Source organism: Polypterus senegalus, unplaced genomic scaffold (assembly GCF_016835505.1).
Source record: "Polypterus senegalus isolate Bchr_013 unplaced genomic scaffold, ASM1683550v1 scaffold_4379, whole genome shotgun sequence".
Lineage (NCBI taxonomy): Eukaryota > Metazoa > Chordata > Cladistia > Polypteriformes > Polypteridae > Polypterus > Polypterus senegalus.
Window position 1 is genome coordinate 17,815 of NW_024384659.1, and position 18,264 is coordinate 36,078.

Below are 18,264 nucleotides of genomic sequence, written 5' to 3' on the forward strand. Positions count from 1 at the left end.
TCAGCACAACCCGAAAAGGCCTTCCCTGGCCAAGCAGTGGCAAACTCTGGGCTTGGTATCAGGCCTTGCCCATGTGGGCTGTCACGAGGTCAGTGGAATGCCACATGGGTTCACGCTTGGCGCTTTGGTTCCTAGGGCAGCTGCTTCCTCTCCTGCCAAAGTTGATGCTTACCATGCAGCTGACGCATGGGTGACGCAGTGGGGCTGGCTGGCCTGGGAGTTTGTGGCATCGCCGCCTTTGGCTAAGATCATGTAGTATCTGTTTCTATCAGTTTAATATCTGATAATGCCCCCTATCTGGGGACCATATATTAAATTGATTTTTTGTCATGCATGGAATAGGGCTTGCTCCGCCCACTCCCACGACGACCTGGTATTGCAGCATCTATAGGAGCTGTGTGCACTTTCCCCTTACTGGTATAAAACAAGACAAGCAGCCTTGGCTGGGGATTGCCTACTATGAGGGAAGGGAAAGAAGCTCTAGCCAGAGTAGGATTATTGATTTACACTATTTAAACTGAATAAATTAATTAATTAATTAATTTGGGGTTAAATTTGACTTAATTTAAGAAAAGTCCAAGGTACTGCAGGACGCTATTACAGTACTTCCCAAGCATTCCAAATGATGTCAGGCAGGCCTCCATAATGCCACGTAAGGAGTGCCAAAGTGCCCGACACTCAAGCTTCAACGCTAGCAGGAAGCCTAAGTTCCAGAAACTATCAAGCAGTCCTGCCCGATGTCACGCCAGAAATAGCCTGTGTTCGAGAGGTGGCCTTGTTCACACAGGCGTCAGGATGTGCTTCTCCTTTCTATCATCTTCAATCTCCGTTAGTCCTAAACGTAGGTCTAAAGAGTTGTGAACGCAGGTTCCTGAGGATATCTAGCTCGTCACCTTCTTCACTGATCGCCCCTGTTTCCCGGTGGCATCAGGCGTGGACATGGCGCGGAGATGGTGGTTTAAAGCTCGCCTCTTCCTTGCCTGGTTATTCACCCCGGCTCCCCCAAATCCCACCACGAGCCAAACACCCAAAGGGACCAACTGATTGTCCCTCCCCACGCCTAATTCCCACCCCAGCTGTATCACCAAGCTCCACAAACCCCTGAGGGGTTTTTCCGGGCCAGTTGTGGCACCCAGCTTGCACGTGGCCTTGGCTCCATGGGTGTAGTCATGTACGGCCGCAGGCCGCACGCTTCCATGGGTTCACGCCTCGGCGCTTTGGCCCAGGGCAGCTGCTTCCCTCCCTGCCAAGTTGATGCTTACCATGCAGCTGACGATGGGCAAGACGGTAGCCTACGCCTGGGAGTTTAAAAAGTACCGGCCTTTTGGTTAAGATCAAGTGTAGTACTTGTTCACTGGGGCTTTAATATCTGATACGCCCTCATTCAAAACTATATTAAATTGATTTTCGGAACAGGGAGATGGAAGTCAGGGCCAGTTCATTCCACTCTAATGACGCACCATGGCTGTGTACCAGGAGCGGTGCACTTTCTCCTTTACTGGCATAAATGTTATCAAAGCAGCCTTGGCTGGGATTGCCTAATATGAGGAAGGGAAAGAAGCTCTAGTACAGTGACTACTCAATTATTTAACGGAATAATTAATTAATTACCAATTTAGCTTAATTCGACTTGTACCAATATTCTATGCGCGCGTTTCGTGGTAATGCCATGGCTGCATACTTCCAAGCATTCCAAATAGATACCAAAGGTGCCCAAATTAGAAGGCGCCTGCCAGGTGAGTGAAGCAGTGTCGACGACCAGCTCAAACCACAGCGTGCTTCCACAAGCCCCAGACGAAGCAGTCCCGCAGGCTGTCTGATACTGCAGTTTTTCCTGTGTTCGGAGGCCTTGTTGTTCATTTGCAGCGGGCTTGTATGTTTTCCTTCCTTTTCATCTTCAATTCCAAATTAGGTGTGAACGGTGCCCAAAGAGTTGTGAAACCGTGGTGTCTCGAGGGATATCTAGCTCGCCACCGCCTTTCAATGACGCCTTTCTTGCCTGTGGGCATCTAGGGCATTTGGCGTGAGATATGGTTTAAAGTCAGCTCCTTCTCCTTGCCTTTGGCTCAGCCCCGCCTCCCCAAACCCACCACCAGCCAAACACCCAGCGGAACAACTGACTGTCCTCCCCCACGCCCACTCCTCCCAGCTGTACTGCCACCAAGCTTCCCACAACCCCAGGGTTTTTCCCACTGCTGTGGCAACCCTTGGGGCTGTACTAGGCCTGTCCCAAGGTGGGGCTGCTTTTGGTCACGAGGCCGCAATGTCAAGCATGGTTCACGCCTCGGCGCTTAGTCTTAGGGGCAGCTGCCTCCCGCTGCTTGATGCTACCATGCAGCTTAATTTACGCGACGTGTCATGGGCCTTGGGGAGTTTGTGGCATCGCTTCTCTGCCTTTTTGGCTAAGATCAGCGTAGTATCTGTTCTTATCAGTTTAATATTCGATACGTCCCTCATTCCGTGACCCATATATTAAATTGATTTTTGAAACAGGAGATGGAATAGGGGCTTGCTCCGGTCTAATTCCACTGTACTCACCTGAAAAGGCAGTACTCCAGGAGCCGTGCACTTTCTCCCTTTTACTGGTATAAAAACAAGACACAGCCTTAGCTTGCATCGCCCACCATATGGGAGGTACAGCCTTAGCCAGAGAAAGGATTTGATTTAATTGCTTAAAATCTGAATAATTAATCAATTAATTAATTTAGTTTAATTTGAATTTAATTAAGAAAAGTTCCATGCGCCTGTAGGAATTCATTGTTGCAGTACTTCCAGCATTCCAACAGATGCTCAAAGAAAGCCTGGAATTAGAAATACCGCTGTTGCAAGTGAGTGAAGGTGCCTCTATTCACCAAGTTTGTACCAAGTAGCAGTGAGCCTTATTAAGCCCCAGAACCACGGGGCAGTCCCTGTGTACGTCCACGCTGCAGCTCTGTGTTCGAGGCCTGTGGTTCACACAGTGGCCAGGATGTGCCTTCTCCTTTCTATCTTCAATTCCAAGCAGGAAACTGGGTGTCTGGAAGGAGCTGCGGAATGGTGTCTCGAGGATATCTGTGTCGGTCACCACTCAGACGCCTTCCTTCTTTGTTTCTGCACCAGGCGGGATGGAGTGGAGATGGTGGCTTCAAAACGCCCCTTCCTTGCTCGGTCTACCCCGGCCTCTAAATCCCACCACGGAAAGGCCAAACACCCAAAGGGACCAACTGACTGTCCCTCCCCTGCCCCACGCCCACTCCTACCCCAGCCGCATCGGCTACCTCGCTCGCCGCAGACAACCGGTGTGGCTCTTCCGCCGCTGTGGCAACCCTTGGGCTTGTATCAGGCCTTGGGTTCCCAGCGTGGGCCGCTTTGTCACGAAAATGCGGGAATGTCACAGGTTCACGCCTCGCTGCTTTGTCTTAGGGCAGCTGCTTCCTCCTGCCGTTGATGCTACCATGCAGCTGACGCATGGGCAAGAGACGGGTGGGGCTGGCTGGCCTGTGAGTTTGTGGCATCGCCGGCCTTTTGGCCAAGATCATGTAGTATCTGTTCTACTTGGGAGGGAGAACTGCTTGTTTTATTCCATTGGGATCGTGTTTCATATATAATTCCTTTTGACTTGCAAGTGATTGAAGCTCTGCTCTCAAAGTCAGTAAGGAAGCACAAGAGCCAAGTTTTACGAAGGTCAAATTGACTTTTGAGTAAAAGTAGGTTGGCTGAGTCCAATTACTTTTTACAAAGCTTCCACATTTGAAACCAAAGGTTTCAGAAAAGAAGAACTAAGTTTGAGGAGGATCATCTGCATAGTCAACCACCAAGAAGAGAGAGCTGATATCTCCAGGAAAGAAATTCTAGTCTCTCTATCTGCAGACTACTCCATCTGAAAGAAGAAAAAGACTACCAAAAGACCAAGAATGGATTTCGCCCAGTTTCTGCTGATGTCTGCTTTCCAGCCTCCTGCTCGCCCCTCTGCTTCTGCCCTGCCAGAAGACCTCCTAGAAGCTGGGAAAGGAGAAGGCAGCTATCCAGCCTGGAAGATCAGCCCCTCTCTGGCCCTTCTATCGTCTAGGTCTCGCAGAGCTCACCTGACTCCAGCCCGAAAGTCCCGGCGGATGGCCCCCCTGTCTCCTGGAACCCCTGGATGAAGCAGACGTAGTGCCGAGGCTCAAGGAGGTGGAGGGAAGGATCCTGAAATGAGTGCAGAGACCTTTGGGAAGAAATGGTCGCGGAGCAGGATTCCAGAGTAGATACATTGAGCATACAGATATCTCTGGGCCTCTTTATGTTACGTTTGCCTCCATTAAGGCCCGTAAGCGCTATCGAAATGGTCCAGAATGTACGCCGACTCCCTTTGTTTCTGGCTAGGGAATTGCCCCATACAGAGAGGAGGAAAGGAAAGTGACGATTGCCATGAGGAATCCTACACGCTCGGCAAGACATTCCACGCTCGAAGCTTCACCGGTGGTGGGAGGGAACCCACCCAGATCCAGGATAAACGCTCGGACGGGTAAGTGGTCGGTCATCGCTAGGTTATGGAAGGATAATCTTCCAAAACGGTCTCCAGCACCTACCGCAGAGCCTTTGGGAAACTCGGCGGCAATCCTGCACCACCCCACCAGCCAAAATCCTGCAGGAGATGCGAGCCATGGGCCAATGGCTGAAGGAATGCAAGGAGGCTTGCAGGAACTGCCGTGGTGACTGGCCACTAGACGCAAAGACCGTCCCAGGAAAGACCTGCAACCTCTCTGCAGTGACAGACCCAGCCATGTGTACAAAGACTGCCTCTAGAGACAGAAGTCCCACGTCATTGCTGTGACCTCAAACAGTCTGCACGGAGGAGGACCTCAAAACCCACCTGCCTGGCCGAAAGGGAAGCCCAAACTGAAGTCCCCTTGCAGCACCCTCCGGGCGTGGCACAGGCAATCAGGAAAAGGGACAAAGGAGGAAAGACAAAGAACTCCCACCCCCTCGACCTCCCTCCTTCCTGAATTACCTCGAGGCAGCTCCCCTCCCATGCTGCTTCAGAGCCCTCACTTCCACCTCCCCCCACCCACCTCAACCCGAGGATTTTCCTCTCACAGTCTGCCAGGAATCGGACAAGGAAGAGGAGAAGTCCAAACAGCCCAGAGGGAGGACCAGAGAAGGAAGAAGACAGTAGAGCCCCATCTGATCGTCCAGCAAGAAGAGACGAGAGACCCAGATGGAAGAGGGAGTTGTTTCAAGCAGTTTTGCAAACTTCCAGCCTGCCCACAACGACATGGACAACCTGGTACAGATCAACCGCTGTTTTAGATCAAGACCTGGGCCGACAGACCCGGTCCCACTCTGACCGAGGCTTACTAATTAGGCCATTTCTGGCCCACACTAACCTCTCCACCTTCCTCCTACAGATGGCTACTCTCAATATTTCCATCAACGTGAGGAGCATCATACAGAAACTGAGGGAGACAGACGGGTGATGACCTTCCTGTCCGGCCTCAGAACTATGTATGTGTACATGCTGCAGGAGTAAGTCTCCACCTCTAGAAAACTACCGCTACCTGCAAACAGTGGTTCACCGCCCTTCCTACTGGTCGGAGGTGTGGTGAGAACAAGGCCGCTGGACGCCGCAATTTGTCAGGGGGAACCAAGCACGCTGGACTCCGTCTGGAGCCTGCTCATGCCGGCTGCTGGTCGTCGACGCTCGGGCGGGTGAGCCTGTCCGCTCATCTAAGGCAGGTCGCACTCTGGGAAGAACGAAATATTGGAGCTTTTTCCAGACTCCTGAGGCCCCAACCCGCCACTCTCCAGGGCGTGTGGTGATGGCCGAGATTTCAACTGCCCCCTGGAGGAGGACGGGCTTAGGCTCCGCACATTCGGCCAGACTGGACAATTACATCCAGGCTGCCTAGGGATGCGACGGAAGCTCTTGTCGGACACACTTACCGGACGCCTCGCTAATTCATGCACCGGAGCCGCCCACCACTGGCTCGGCCCCGCCCCTTGGATTTAATTTCATCTTCGTCTCCAGAGCAGTGACAACCTAAAAGTACACATTGGTTCCGGGTGGCTTCTTTCCTCAGACTACAGGGCGGTTCACTTCCAGGGATCCCTCGGCCAAAAACTTTCCGTGATGGCCTGGGTCGTGTGAAACTGAATTGTAGCCTCCTGGAAAGGGAAGACGCCGCGCAGGAGGCCAAGGACCGCTACGCCAGCTTGGAAGGAAGAGAAATGCCACTCCAGAAAGTAAGCCACTGGTGGAATTTATTAAAGTTAAACTCCTGCAGTTTCTTCAGGCCAAAGCAGCACGCATAGGCGTACAACGGGTAAAGGAACGTGACTGCAGAAGGAGCTGTGGTCCTTGCAAGAGCTTCTACCCCAGTAAAGTGTCTGGGACGGAGACGGAGTTGAGGAGACCAAGGAGAGCCTGAGGAGTGCACTTTTGAGAGGAATCCAAACGCATTGTCTTTTCGATCCAAAGTGGAGAACCTGGAGAAAGGTGAGAAGGCGTAAAATTCCTTTTTCTTTAGGAAACTCCACCGCCACACTCTGAGAGAACTCAAGTAGACGATGGAGGGTCGCCAAACGCACGGAGGTAGTGATGGGGAGTGGTCCGGGGATCACGCGCAGCCTCCTTACTCCCCAAAGACGCATCGGGGCAGACGAATCACCGGTTCCAACAGGTATTAACAAACCTTGGATCCTACAGGTGAGTCTGCTCTGATCCACTCCTTGACGCTGGGGAGCTGCACTCTGCCGCCAGATCTTCAGGCCGGGCAGGACCCCGGCAGTGACGGACTACCAGCCGGCGTACGCCGCTGGGCCAGTGGGACTCATCGGCCTGGACCTAAGCTGAGCTCTACCGAGATGCAGGCGAGGGCAGGAATGTCTCCGGCTGTTGAGAGAAGGAATGATCACCACGCATCTTGTACAAAACAGAAGGGAGAGAGAGATGAAGCCGAGGAATTGGCTGCTCTATCACCCTCCTGAACGTGGACTAAAGATCCCAAGCTTGGCGCGGATAGCCAACCGCTAAAAGGTGGATCGATGGGGTCAGCCCACTCCAGATTCTCAGAACGCGCGTCCCCTGACGCAGGATTCACGCAGCCGGGCTGCTGATTAGGGGACTCGTGTATCTACGCGGAAGGAACGCCAGACGCGCCTCGGGTCAGTCGGATCGAGGCAGGCCTTCGACCGGGTGTCCCACGAAGTTCATGATCGGTGTCGCCAGGTCCGGAATGCCATACGCTCTGCCCTGTACATCAGCCTGATGTACGAGACACTTCCAGCACGGTGCTGGTGAACGGCTGGAAACTGACCCCTTCCCCGTCCTGTCCGGGTCAGACAAGGCTGCCTTCGTCGCCGTGCGAGTTCGGGCGGAACGGATCAGAGGAAGACCGAGATCAGGAGGGACTACCGCACTGGACCGAATAGAAGAGAGATCAGATGCTCCTTCATATGGACGACACGCTAACTTGATTCGCGCTTGACCGTAGGATCGATGACGGCGCTTATGAGATCTAAGTGTAAGACTTTGGACGTAAGCTTCGAGCAAAGGTCAATCATGGAAGTCAGGAGGCTATGCCTCGTGGAATGGCACCTTGACACCTCTGCCATCTTCCCTCTACACCATCAGACGGGACTCCATCAAGATCCTGGGCAGCTGGTTCGCATGGAGAGGAATGCTTCCTGAAGACGTATCTAGAGAGACTGGCCAAAAAGTCAGACAGAAGATCGGGCTGTGGGAGCCCTCAGGGACCCCACCGCGGAAGGCAAAGCACTGGTGCCGCGAACAGATCTCCCGGCCCCAGTACCCGGGGCCTAGGCATGGCCACCGCCACTGTTCGCAGAGCCATCACCAGGGCAAGTCACCATCCAAATTCCAAGATGGACAGAGTCAAGCGGGTACTGCGTACAAAGAACCTCAGGCAGTGGGAAAGGCATCCCCGACATCCCCACCTTGCTCTAGGGCCTTTGTCTGCAACTGCATCCAGAGGACACTGACGGAGTATTAGCAGCGGATCGTCCGGAAACGCCCATGTCCCGCTTCTTCCTCCCGCCAGTCCAGCACCTGGCCATGCGGACAGCTCCTCTACCCCCACAACCGTAATACCCATGGTTCTACACGATGTTGTCCTTCAGAACGGAACACGGACCAGACAACCGGACTCGTGGAAACCTAAAACCATCTACAAGCTCATCAGAGCCAAAGACACGAATGGAGCCTATCGAACCTCTACCATCAGCCATTAAAAGCCACGTGGTCCAGGCGGCAGAACATAGCCTGGAAGAATTGACAAACAGGCACAGGGACTAAGTGTGGATGGGCTGTAAAGGGGGGACTGCCTCCGCTGCTCATGCATGCTACAGAAACGCAGATATTGATACTGCCCGTGGCATCCAGCGGAAGAAGACACCTGCGCACCCTCTTCGGGAATGCCTAGTATAGCTGAAGCCACTCTTTGACGCTCTGGAAGAGGAATTGGAAGAGTCGGTACCCAGAGACACCGACCCATTCCCCGTGCTCCCGGGCGGACCTCTTTCTCCCTGCACGCAGCCACCCAGGAGTACGGCCACCGTGCCGGGCGTGGAAGGACGCCTATGGGCCGCCAGGAAACCCGCCTCAGTCCTCAGGAGGAAAGGATGACAATCTGAGGACTGCTGCAGATACATCCCAGCTCTCAAAGACTATTCTATCGATGTGGACTCCGGGAAGAAAACTGAGGGATATGTAAGACCAATTCCCCGCCTCCAAGAGGTTTATTGATGTAACCTTTGGTTTACTGCGTAGCCTTCGGCAAAGCCCCTTTGAGGACAAGCTTCAGGGACGGGACCAAGTCGGTGACCGCAAATAACTTGTAAATAGTAAATAGAATGGAACGCCATATTGAATGTAATGGAAAATAACCAATGTTAGCTTCACAAAACACTTAATATGGTATTGATTGTAAAGATTGTGATTTTTATACAACCACCCCTGTATATGTAAATAAGGTGTTGTAGGTACGTATAGGTGGTGAAGGACCTGGTAATGTCTATAGCTTAAATACAGTCATCTCTTTGGTTTGGAATTGTAGATTGTATAGATTGTAAGATCTATTAGACCGTGCTCTTTATATTACATACACCAAAGATATATGTAAATAAAGTATATTTTTTCAAAAAAAATCTGTCTGTCAGTTTAATATCTGATACGCCCCTCATCTGGGGACCATATACAAATTGATTTTGGAACAGGAGATGGAATAGGGGCTTGCCCGGCCCACTCCACGATCAATCTGGTATTGCAGTAATTTCCAGGTTTCTAATTTTCTCCCTTTTACTGCATAAACAAAGGCACGCTGTTCCTACTGGGGATTGCCCACATGTGAGGGAAGGGTGCTAAAGCTCTAGCCAGAGCAGGACTGGATTAAATTACTAATGAAATACTAATTAATTAATTAATTAATTAATTTATTTTAATTTGACTAATTAAGAAAAGTTCATGCAAGTGGCTCTGTAGGACTATTGCTTGTAGTACTTCCAAAGCATTCCAACAGATGCCAGCCAAGTTCTGAATTGTAGGCCGCTGTTGTGGGGTATAAAGTAGTGTCGACCCACTGCCTCCGTGCCCGCTAGCAGGAAGCCTCCTATTAAGCTCCCAGAAACCATCAAGCAGTCCCGTGGCTGTCTGGATGTCGCTAAAAAGTTCTCTGGTGTTCTTGTGCCTTGTTCACACAGGCGGCCAGGATGTGCCTTCTCCTCATCTTCAATTCCAAATAGGTGTGAACGGGTGTCTGGAAGAGTTGTGAACGTAGGCCCCGGTATACCCCAGCTCACACCGCCTCACTGACGCCTCCTTCTTGTTTTGTGGGCATCTAGGGCGGGATGGAGGTGGAGATGGTGGCTTCAGTGCCGCCCCTCTGCCTGGCTCCACCTCTACCCCCAACCACGGAAATGCCAAACACCCAAAGGGGACCAACTGAGGTCCCTCCCTCTCACTCCTTTACCTCTACCCCCAGCTGTATCGGCTACCTGCTTCCGCACAACTCGGTGGTTTTCCGCTGTGGCAACCCTTGGGCTTTTTGTATCAGGCCTTGGCTCTAAGTAAAATGCCGGTCACGAGGCCGTGGAATGTCACATGGCTCTGGCCGCTCTCTGGCGCCATGGTCTTAGGGCAGCTGCTTCTCTCCTGCCAAGTTGATGCTTACCATGCAGCCACTACAAAAGACTGTGGGGCTGGCTGGCCTGGGGAGATTGTGGCATCAGCTTCTCAGCCTATTGGTCAAGATCAAGTGTGTATCTGTTCTAACAGTTTAATATCTGATACTGTCCCCATCTGGGAATCTTGTATATTAAATTGATTTTTGGGAACAGAGAATGGAATAGGGCTTGCTCATCTAATCTACCATCACTCAGTATTGCAGTGTATTTCCAGGAGCACTTCCTTTACTCTTGGGCAGGAAAAACTGAAGACAAGCAGCCTTGGCTGGGGATTGGGTCAAATATGAGGGAAGGGAAAGCAAGCTCTAGCCAGAGCAGGATTACTTAATTATTTAACTGAATAATTAATTAATTTTACTCTAATCCAGTTTAATTTTGACTTAATTTAAGAAAAGTTCACGTTCGTGTGGACGCTATTGCTTGTAGTACTTCCAGCATTCCAACAGATGTCAGGCGCAGGCTCGGAATTGTAGCCGCTTGTTGTGGGGTAGTGAAGTGAAAAGCCGGACGACCAAAGTCTGTACCGCTAGCAGGAAGCCTTATTAAGCTCCTGCGAAACCAATGGCAGTCCTGCAGGCTGTCTGATGCTGCAGCGCCCCCTGTGTTCGAGGCCTTGTTCACACAGGCGTGGCCAGGATGTGCCTTTCCTTTTCATCTTCAATTCCAACAGGTGTGAACGTGGTGTCTGGAAGAGCTGTAAACGCGGGTGTCTCCTGAGGGATATCTAGCCTGCCACCGCTTCACTGATCGCCTTCTTGTTTTAGTGGGCATCTAGGGGCGGGATGGAGGTGGAGATGCAGTGGTTTAAAGCCGTCCTCTTCCTTGCCTGGTCTACCCGCCTCCCCCCAAATCCCAGCCAAACACCCAAAGGACCAACTGACTGTCCCCTCCCCACCTTCACCCACTCCCAGCTGTATCGGCTAAATTAAGCTCACACAACCCGGCGGGTTTTTTCCATTGCTGTGGCAAACCTTGGGGCTTCAGGCCCCAGGCCTTGGGCTCCGTGGGCTGGCTGGTCACGAGGCCTGGAATGTCAGCTACGGGTTCACCGCCCGCTTGTCTTAGGGCAGCTGCTTCCTCCCGCTGCCAAGTTGATGCTTACCATGCAGCTGACGCATGGGCAAGACGGTGGGGCTGGCTGGCCTGGGGAGTTTGTGGCATCGCCGCCTTTTGCCAAGATCAAGTGTAGTATCTGTTCTTACCAGTTTATTATCTGATACGTCCCCTATCTGGGACCATATATTAAATTGATTTTTGGAACAGGCAGATGGAATAGGGCTTGCTCCGTCTACTCCACGCGATCGACCCAGCTTCCAGGAGCGTGTGCACTTTCTCCTTACTGGTATAAAATAAGACAAGCAGCCTTGGGCTGGGGATTATTTGTCATGAGGGAAGGGAAAGAAGCCTAGCTTTCAGAGCAGGATTGATTTAATGATGAACTGAATAATTAATTAATTAATACCTTAGTTTAATTTGACTTAATTAAGAAAAGTTCATGCGTACCTGTAGGACGCATATTGCTTGTAGTACTTCCAGCATTCCAACAGATGTCAGGGCGAGGCCTGGAATTAGAAGGCCGCTTGTTGTGGGGTGAGAGTGAAGTAGGTCGACGACCAAGCCTGCACCGCTAGCAGGAAGCCCATTAAGCCCCCAGAAACCACGGTAAGCAGTCCTGCGGCTGTCTGGATGCCGCTGCAGCCCCTGTGTTCCTGAGAGGCCTTGTCTACACAGGCGGCCAGGATGTGTGCCTTTCCTTTCATCTCAATCTCCAACAGGTGTGAACGTGGTGTCCGGAAGAGCTGTGAACGTGGTGTCTCGGTGGATATCTAGCTCGCCACCGCCACTGACGCCTCCTTCTTTTGTTTTGTGGGGCATCTAGGGCGGGGATGGAGGTGTAGATGGTGGCTTAAAGCTCGCCCCTTCTTCCTTGCCTGGTCTACCCCGGGCCTCCCCAAATCCTACCCACGAGCCAAACACCCAAAGGGACCAATCTGACTGTCCCTCCCCCACCACTCCCACTCCCAGCTGTATCGGGCAATTCTCGCCCGCACAACTCCAGGGTTTTTCCTACTGCCAGGCAACCCTTGGGCTTTGTATCAGGCCTTGGCTCCAAGGTGGCCGCTACCCAGGCCGGGAATGTCACATGGTCACGCTCTCGGCGCTTTTGTCTTAGGCAGCTGCTTCCTCCTGCCAAGTTGATGCTTACCATGCAGCTGACGCATGGGCAAGACGGTGGGCTGGCTGGCCTGGGAGATTGTGCATCAGCCGCCTATTGGCTAAGATCAAGCGTAGCATTCTTTATCAGTTTAATATCGATACGCCCCCATCTGGGACCATATATATTAAATTGGATTTTTGGAACAGGGAGATGGAGAGGGGCTTTGTTCTCATTCCCCGCATCTAATGTGATCGACTCAGGTATTGCAGTACCTAGAGCGGTAAAAATTCTCCTTTACTGGTATAAAACAAGACAAGTAGCCTTGGCTGGGATTGCCTACTATGAGTGGGAACGGCAGTCCTAGCCAGAGTGCAGGATTGATTTAATTATTTAACTGAATAATTACTCACTAATTAATTTAGTTTAATTTGCAATTTTAATTAAGAAAAGTCTATGCTGCAGTTTGTAGGACGTGCATATTGCTTGTAGTACTTCCTGTATCCCAACAGGCTGCTACAGGCCTTGTGTTCAGAAGGCCGCTGTTGTGGGGTGAGTGAAGTAGTGTCGGATCACCAAGCCTGTACCGCTTAGCAGGAAGCCCATAAGCTCCCAGAAACCACGTCCTGTAGGCTGTCTGATGTCATGCAGCCTCTGTGCTCAGTGGCCTTGTTCACACAGGCGGCCAGGATGCCTCATCTTCAATCTCCAACAGGTGTGAACGTGGTGTTGAAGAGTTGTGAACGCGGGTGTTCCAGGGATATCTAGCCTGCCACCGCTTTTCACTGATTGCCTCTTCTTTGTTTTGGTGGGCATCTAGGGCGGGGATGGAGGTGAGATGGTGCTTCAGCCGCCTCTTCCTTGCCTGGTCTACCCCTTCCCCCAAATCCCACCCACGAGCCAAACACCCAAAGGGACCAACTGACTGTCCCTCCCCCACGCCCTTACTCCCACCTCCCAGCTGTGTATCGGCTACCCTGCTTCTACACAACTCCGAGGGTTTTTCCCGCTGCTGTGGCAAACCCCTGGGCTTTGTATCAGGCCTTGGCCTGGGCAGGGGTCGCTTTTGTCACTTAGGCCGCGGAATGTCACATGGGTTCCCGCCTTCGGCGCTTAGTCTTAGGCAGCGCTTCTCCTGCCAAGTGATGTTAATTTTCATGCAGCCGACCCATGACTTCCGTGGGCTACTTGGCCTGGGGAGATTGTGGCACGCCTTTCGGCCCATTAAGCAATGATCATGTGTAGTATCTGTTCTTATCAGTTTAATATCTGATACGTCCTATCTGGGGGACCATAGCATAAATTGATTTTGGAACAGGGTATGAAACAGGCTTGCTCACCACTCCACGCGATCGCACTCGGTATTGCAGTACTTCCAGGAGCCGTGTGCACTTTCCCTTCATTCGGGTATAAAACAAGACAAGTGCCTTGGCTGGGATTGCCTGGTACTATGAGGGAAGGGAAAGAAGCTCCCAGCCAGAGCAGGATTGATTTTAATTATTTAACTGAATAATTAATTAATTAATTAATTTAGTTTAATTTGACTTAATTAAGAAAGTTCATGCGTGCCTGTGGTGGACTTTATTGTTGCAGTACTTCCAGCATTCCAACAGATGCTCGGGGCGAGTCTGGAATTAGCGCTTAAGTGGGGTGAGAAGTAGTGTCGGACGCACTAAGCCTGTACCGCCAGCAGGAAGCCTTATTAAGCCCCTAGAAACCACGGCAGTCCTGGTGGCTTGCCCGATGTCGCTGCAGCTTCTGTGTTCGAGGCCTTGTTCCACATGAGTATGGCCAGATGTGCCTTCTCCTTTCATCTTCAATCTCAACAGGTGGAACGTGGTGCTGGAAGAGTTTGTCCTGCCCCTATAGATATTCTAGCTCAAGCACCGCTTCTTCAACGACGCGCTCTCCTTCTTTTGTTTTAGGGTACCTGAAATGTGGATGGAGGTGTGAGATGGTGGCTTTAAAGCCGCCCCTCCTTGCCTGGCTCCACCCCGCCTCCCCCAACCCCACCACGAAACACCCAAAGGGTTCAAATCGATCGTCCTCCCACTTCACTCCCAATTCTAGCTGTATCGGCTACCTCGCTTCCGCACAACTCCGGTGGTTTTTCCGCCATAGGGCAAACCTTGGGCTTTGTACCAGCCCCAGGCCCAAGGGGTGGGCCGCTTTGGCTCACTTAAGGCCGTGGAAGTCGTTATGGGTTCACGCCTCGCTTTTGTCTTAGGGCAGCTGCTTCCTCCTGCCAAGTTGATGCTACTCATGCACATCTAGCGCGAATCGGGGCTGGCTGGCCTGGGGAGTTTGTGGCATCGCTTCTCGCCTTTGGCTAAGATCAAGTGTAGTATCTTGTTCTTACTTCAGTTTAATATCTATACCCTCATCTAAAATCTATATTAAAATTGATTTCAGCAGGGAGAATAGTAGTAAATTTGCCCGCTTCACCCAATGATCAATCTGGTAGTTTGCAGTACCTCCCCAGGAGCTTTTAAAAATTCTTCCTTTACTTGGGTGCAAAACGTAATTTCAAGCAGCCTTGGCTTTTGCATTTGAGAAGGGAAAGCAGCTCTGTGCTCAGAGCAGGATTGATTTAATTATTTAACTGAATACTACCAATTAATTAACAGTTTTAATTTGACTTAATTAAGAAAAGTTCAAGTGCGTTGTAGGATCTATTACGTTTGTAGCACCCAGCATTCCTAAATAGTACGCCAGGCGAGTCTCTGAAATTCAGAAGGCTTGTTGTGGGGGTGAGGGAAGTGAGTGCTCCACCACCAAAAGTTTCAAGTTCCCACAGTGCAGGAAGCCTTATTACAAGCTCCCAGAAAACCATCTAAGCAGTCCCAAGGCCTGCCCCACTGCAGCTCTGTACCGGTGCCCTGAGCCCACAGGCGGGGCTTATGGGATGTGCCTCTCTCTCCTTTCTACCCTTCAACCTCCCAAATAGGCGTGAACCTGGTGTCTGAAGAGCTACAACTGCAGTGTCTCGAGGGATATCTAGCTCACACCTCTTCACTGACGCCTCCCTTCTTTTAAGAGCCATGGGCATCTAGGGCTGGGATGGAGGGTGAGATGGTGGGCTTGGGGCCGCCCTTCTCCTTCACCTGGTCTACCCCGCCTCCCAAATCCCACCACGAGCCTAAACACCCAAAGGGACCAACTGATCTGTCCCTCTCCCCCACGCCTCCACTCCCACCCTAGCTGTATCACCTGCTTCCCAAGACAACCTCGGAGGGTTTTTCCTACTGCTGTAAAACCCTTGGGCTTTGTATCAGGCCTTGGCCCCAGGGGGCCGCTTTTGTCACGCAGGCCGGAAGTCCATGGGTCACGCCTCGGGCGCTTGTCTTAGGGCAGCTCCTCCTGCCCAAATTGATGCTACATGCAGCTGACCATGGGCAAGACTGGGGCTGGCTGGCCTGGGAGTTTGTGGACGCTTCTCGCCTTTGGCTAAAGATCAAATGTAGTATCTTGTTCTTTCAGTTTAATATCGATAATTGGCCCCTATCTGGGGACCATATATTAAATTGATTTTGGAACAGGGAGATGGAATAGGGGGTTGCTCTCCACTAAAGGACGAACTGGTATGCAGTACTTTCCCGGACGTACTTCTCCTTTACTGGATAAACAAACAAGCAGCCTTGGCTGGGGATTGGGCCCACCATGAGGGAAGGAAGAGCTTCCAGCCAGAGCAGGATTGATTTAATTATTAACTGAATAATAAAATTAATTATTTTGTTTAATTTGACTTAATTAAGAAAAGTTCATGCGGGCCCGTAGGACGCCATTGCTTGTAGTACTTCCAGCATTCCAACAGATGTCAGCAGGCTCGGGAAATTAGAAGGCCCTTGCTGTGGGGTGAGGAAGAGTGTCGGATCTACTCAAGCTTACCGTAGGGAAGCCTATTAAGCTTCCAGAAACTCAAGCAGTCCTGCAGGCTTTTCTGATGCGCTCAGCTTTGTGTTCAGGCCTTGTTCACACAGGCGGCCAGGATGTGCCTCTCCTTTCATCTTCACCCAACAGGTTGTGAACGAGTTCAAGATTGTGAACGTGGGTCTCGAAGGGGTACTAGCCCACCGCCTTTACTGAGCCTCCTTCTTGTTTTGTGGGCATCTGGGCGGGATGGGGGTGGGGGATGTGGTTTAAAGTCGCCCTTCCTGCCTGGTCACCCCGGCCCCCAAATCCACCACGAGCCAAACACCCAAAGGGACCAACTGACTGTCCCTCTCCCACGCCACCCCACCCCAGTGATCGGGGTACTGCTTCGCACAAACCTGGGGTTTTCCGCGTGGGCAACCCTTGGCTTTTATCGGGCCCCCCCAGGGGGGCCCTTTTCACGAGGCCGTGGAATGTCACATGGGTTCGCCCCTCCGCTTGGGCAGCTGCTTCCTCCAGTTGAGCTACTCGGGCAGCTGACGCATGGGCAAAGACGGGTGGGGCTGGCTGGCCTGGGGAGTTTGTGGACGCCGCCTTTCAAGATCAATGTAGTATCTTTTTATCAGTTAATATTTGATACGCCCCTATCTGGGGACCATATATTAATGATTTTTGGGAAAAGGAGATGGAATAGGGCTTGCTCATCCACCCCGCATAAACTGGTATTGCAGTACTTCCAGGAGCGTGCACTTTTTCCTACTGGTATAAAACAAGACAAAAGCCTTGGCTGGGATTGCCTACATGAGGGAAGGGAAAGAAGCTCAGCCAGAGCAGGATTGATTTAATTATTTAACTGAATAAATTTTAATTAATTAATTTAGCTTTAATTTGTTAATTAAGAAAAGTTCTATGCGCGTAGGACGCATTGTTGTAGATTCCAGCATTCCAACAGATGTCAGGCGGCAGGAATTAGAAGGCCGCTGTGTGGGGTGAGTGAAGTAGTGTCGACCACCAAGCCTGTACCGCCCCGGAAGCCTTATTAAGCTCCTGAAACCACGGCAGTCCTGCAGGCTGTCTGATGCCGCTGCAGCCTGTGTTCGAGGCCTTGTTCACACAGGCGGCCAGGATGTGCCTCTCCTTTCATCTTCAATCTCCAACAGGTGTGAACGCGGTGTCTGAAGAGTTGTGAACTGGTGTCTCGAGGGATATTCTAGCCTGCCACCGCCTTCACTGACGCCTCCTTCTTTGTTTTGTGGGCATCTAGGGCGGGGATGGAGGTGGAGAGGTGGTTTAAAGCCGCCCTCTTCCTTGCCTGGTCTCCCCGCCCCCCAAAACCCACCACGAGCCAAACACCCAAAGGGACCAACTGACGTCCCTCCCTCCCCACGCCCACTCCCACTCCCAGCTGTATCGGCACCTGCTTCGCACAACTCCTAGGGTTTTTCCCCGCTGGCAACCCTTGGGGTTTGTATCAGGCCTTGGCCCCCAAGGTGGGCCGCTTGGTCCCGGCCGCGGAATGTCCCCATGGGTTCACGCCTCGCCCCTTGTCTTAGGGGAGCTGCTTCCTCCCTGCCAAGTTGATGCTTACCATGCAGCTGGACGCATGGGCAAGACGGTGGGGGGTGGCTGGCCTGGGGAGTTTGTGGCACGCTCCGGGCCTTTTTGGGTAAGATCAATGTAGTATCTGTTCTTATCAGTTTAATATCTGATACGCCCCATCTGGGGACCATATATTAAATTGATTTTGGAACAGGGAGATGGAATAGGGCTTGCTTCCCCTTTCCCCCAACGATCGACCTGGTATTGCAGTACTCCAGGAGGCACTTTTCCTTACTGGTATAAAACAAGACAAGCAGCCTTGGCTGGGGATTGCCTACTATGAGGGGGAAAGGGAAAGAAGCCTAGCCAGAGCAGGATTGGATTTAATTATTTAACTGAATAATACCTAATATTAATTTAGTTTAATTTGACTTAATTAAGAAAAGTTCATGCGTTAGACGCTATTGCTTGTAGTACTTCCAGCATTCCAACAGATGTCACAGGCTCGAATTAAAGCGCTATGAAGAAAGGGGCAA

General features: G+C 51.6%; 7 non-coding genes and 4 pseudogenes across 7 annotated transcripts; all 11 read left to right on the top strand.

Moving 5' to 3' along the window:
- Positions 1 to 223: 223 nt before the first annotated feature.
- Positions 224 to 407, top strand: LOC120522041. The gene has a single exon (XR_005632262.1). It is a non-coding gene; the product is annotated as a U2 spliceosomal RNA (small nuclear RNA).
- Positions 408 to 2,381: 1,974 nt separating this feature from the next.
- LOC120522051 lies at positions 2,382 to 2,574 on the top strand. The gene has a single exon (XR_005632268.1). It is a non-coding gene; the product is annotated as a U2 spliceosomal RNA (small nuclear RNA).
- Positions 2,575 to 9,108: 6,534 nt separating this feature from the next.
- LOC120522049 lies at positions 9,109 to 9,272 on the top strand (annotated as a pseudogene).
- Positions 9,273 to 10,202: 930 nt separating this feature from the next.
- LOC120522039 lies at positions 10,203 to 10,386 on the top strand. The gene has a single exon (XR_005632260.1). It is a non-coding gene; the product is annotated as a U2 spliceosomal RNA (small nuclear RNA).
- A 929-nt stretch (positions 10,387 to 11,315) lies between these two features.
- LOC120522038 lies at positions 11,316 to 11,494 on the top strand (annotated as a pseudogene).
- Positions 11,495 to 12,416: 922 nt separating this feature from the next.
- Positions 12,417 to 12,610, top strand: LOC120522050. The gene has a single exon (XR_005632267.1). It is a non-coding gene; the product is annotated as a U2 spliceosomal RNA (small nuclear RNA).
- A 915-nt stretch (positions 12,611 to 13,525) lies between these two features.
- On the top strand, positions 13,526 to 13,713 carry LOC120522042. The gene has a single exon (XR_005632263.1). It is a non-coding gene; the product is annotated as a U2 spliceosomal RNA (small nuclear RNA).
- A 914-nt stretch (positions 13,714 to 14,627) lies between these two features.
- On the top strand, positions 14,628 to 14,806 carry LOC120522048 (annotated as a pseudogene).
- Positions 14,807 to 15,745: 939 nt separating this feature from the next.
- LOC120522043 lies at positions 15,746 to 15,930 on the top strand. The gene has a single exon (XR_005632264.1). It is a non-coding gene; the product is annotated as a U2 spliceosomal RNA (small nuclear RNA).
- Positions 15,931 to 16,778: 848 nt separating this feature from the next.
- LOC120522047 lies at positions 16,779 to 16,944 on the top strand (annotated as a pseudogene).
- Positions 16,945 to 17,835: 891 nt separating this feature from the next.
- On the top strand, positions 17,836 to 18,022 carry LOC120522053. Its single transcript, XR_005632270.1, has one exon. It is a non-coding gene; the product is annotated as a U2 spliceosomal RNA (small nuclear RNA).
- The last annotated feature ends 242 nt before the right edge of the window (positions 18,023 to 18,264 follow it).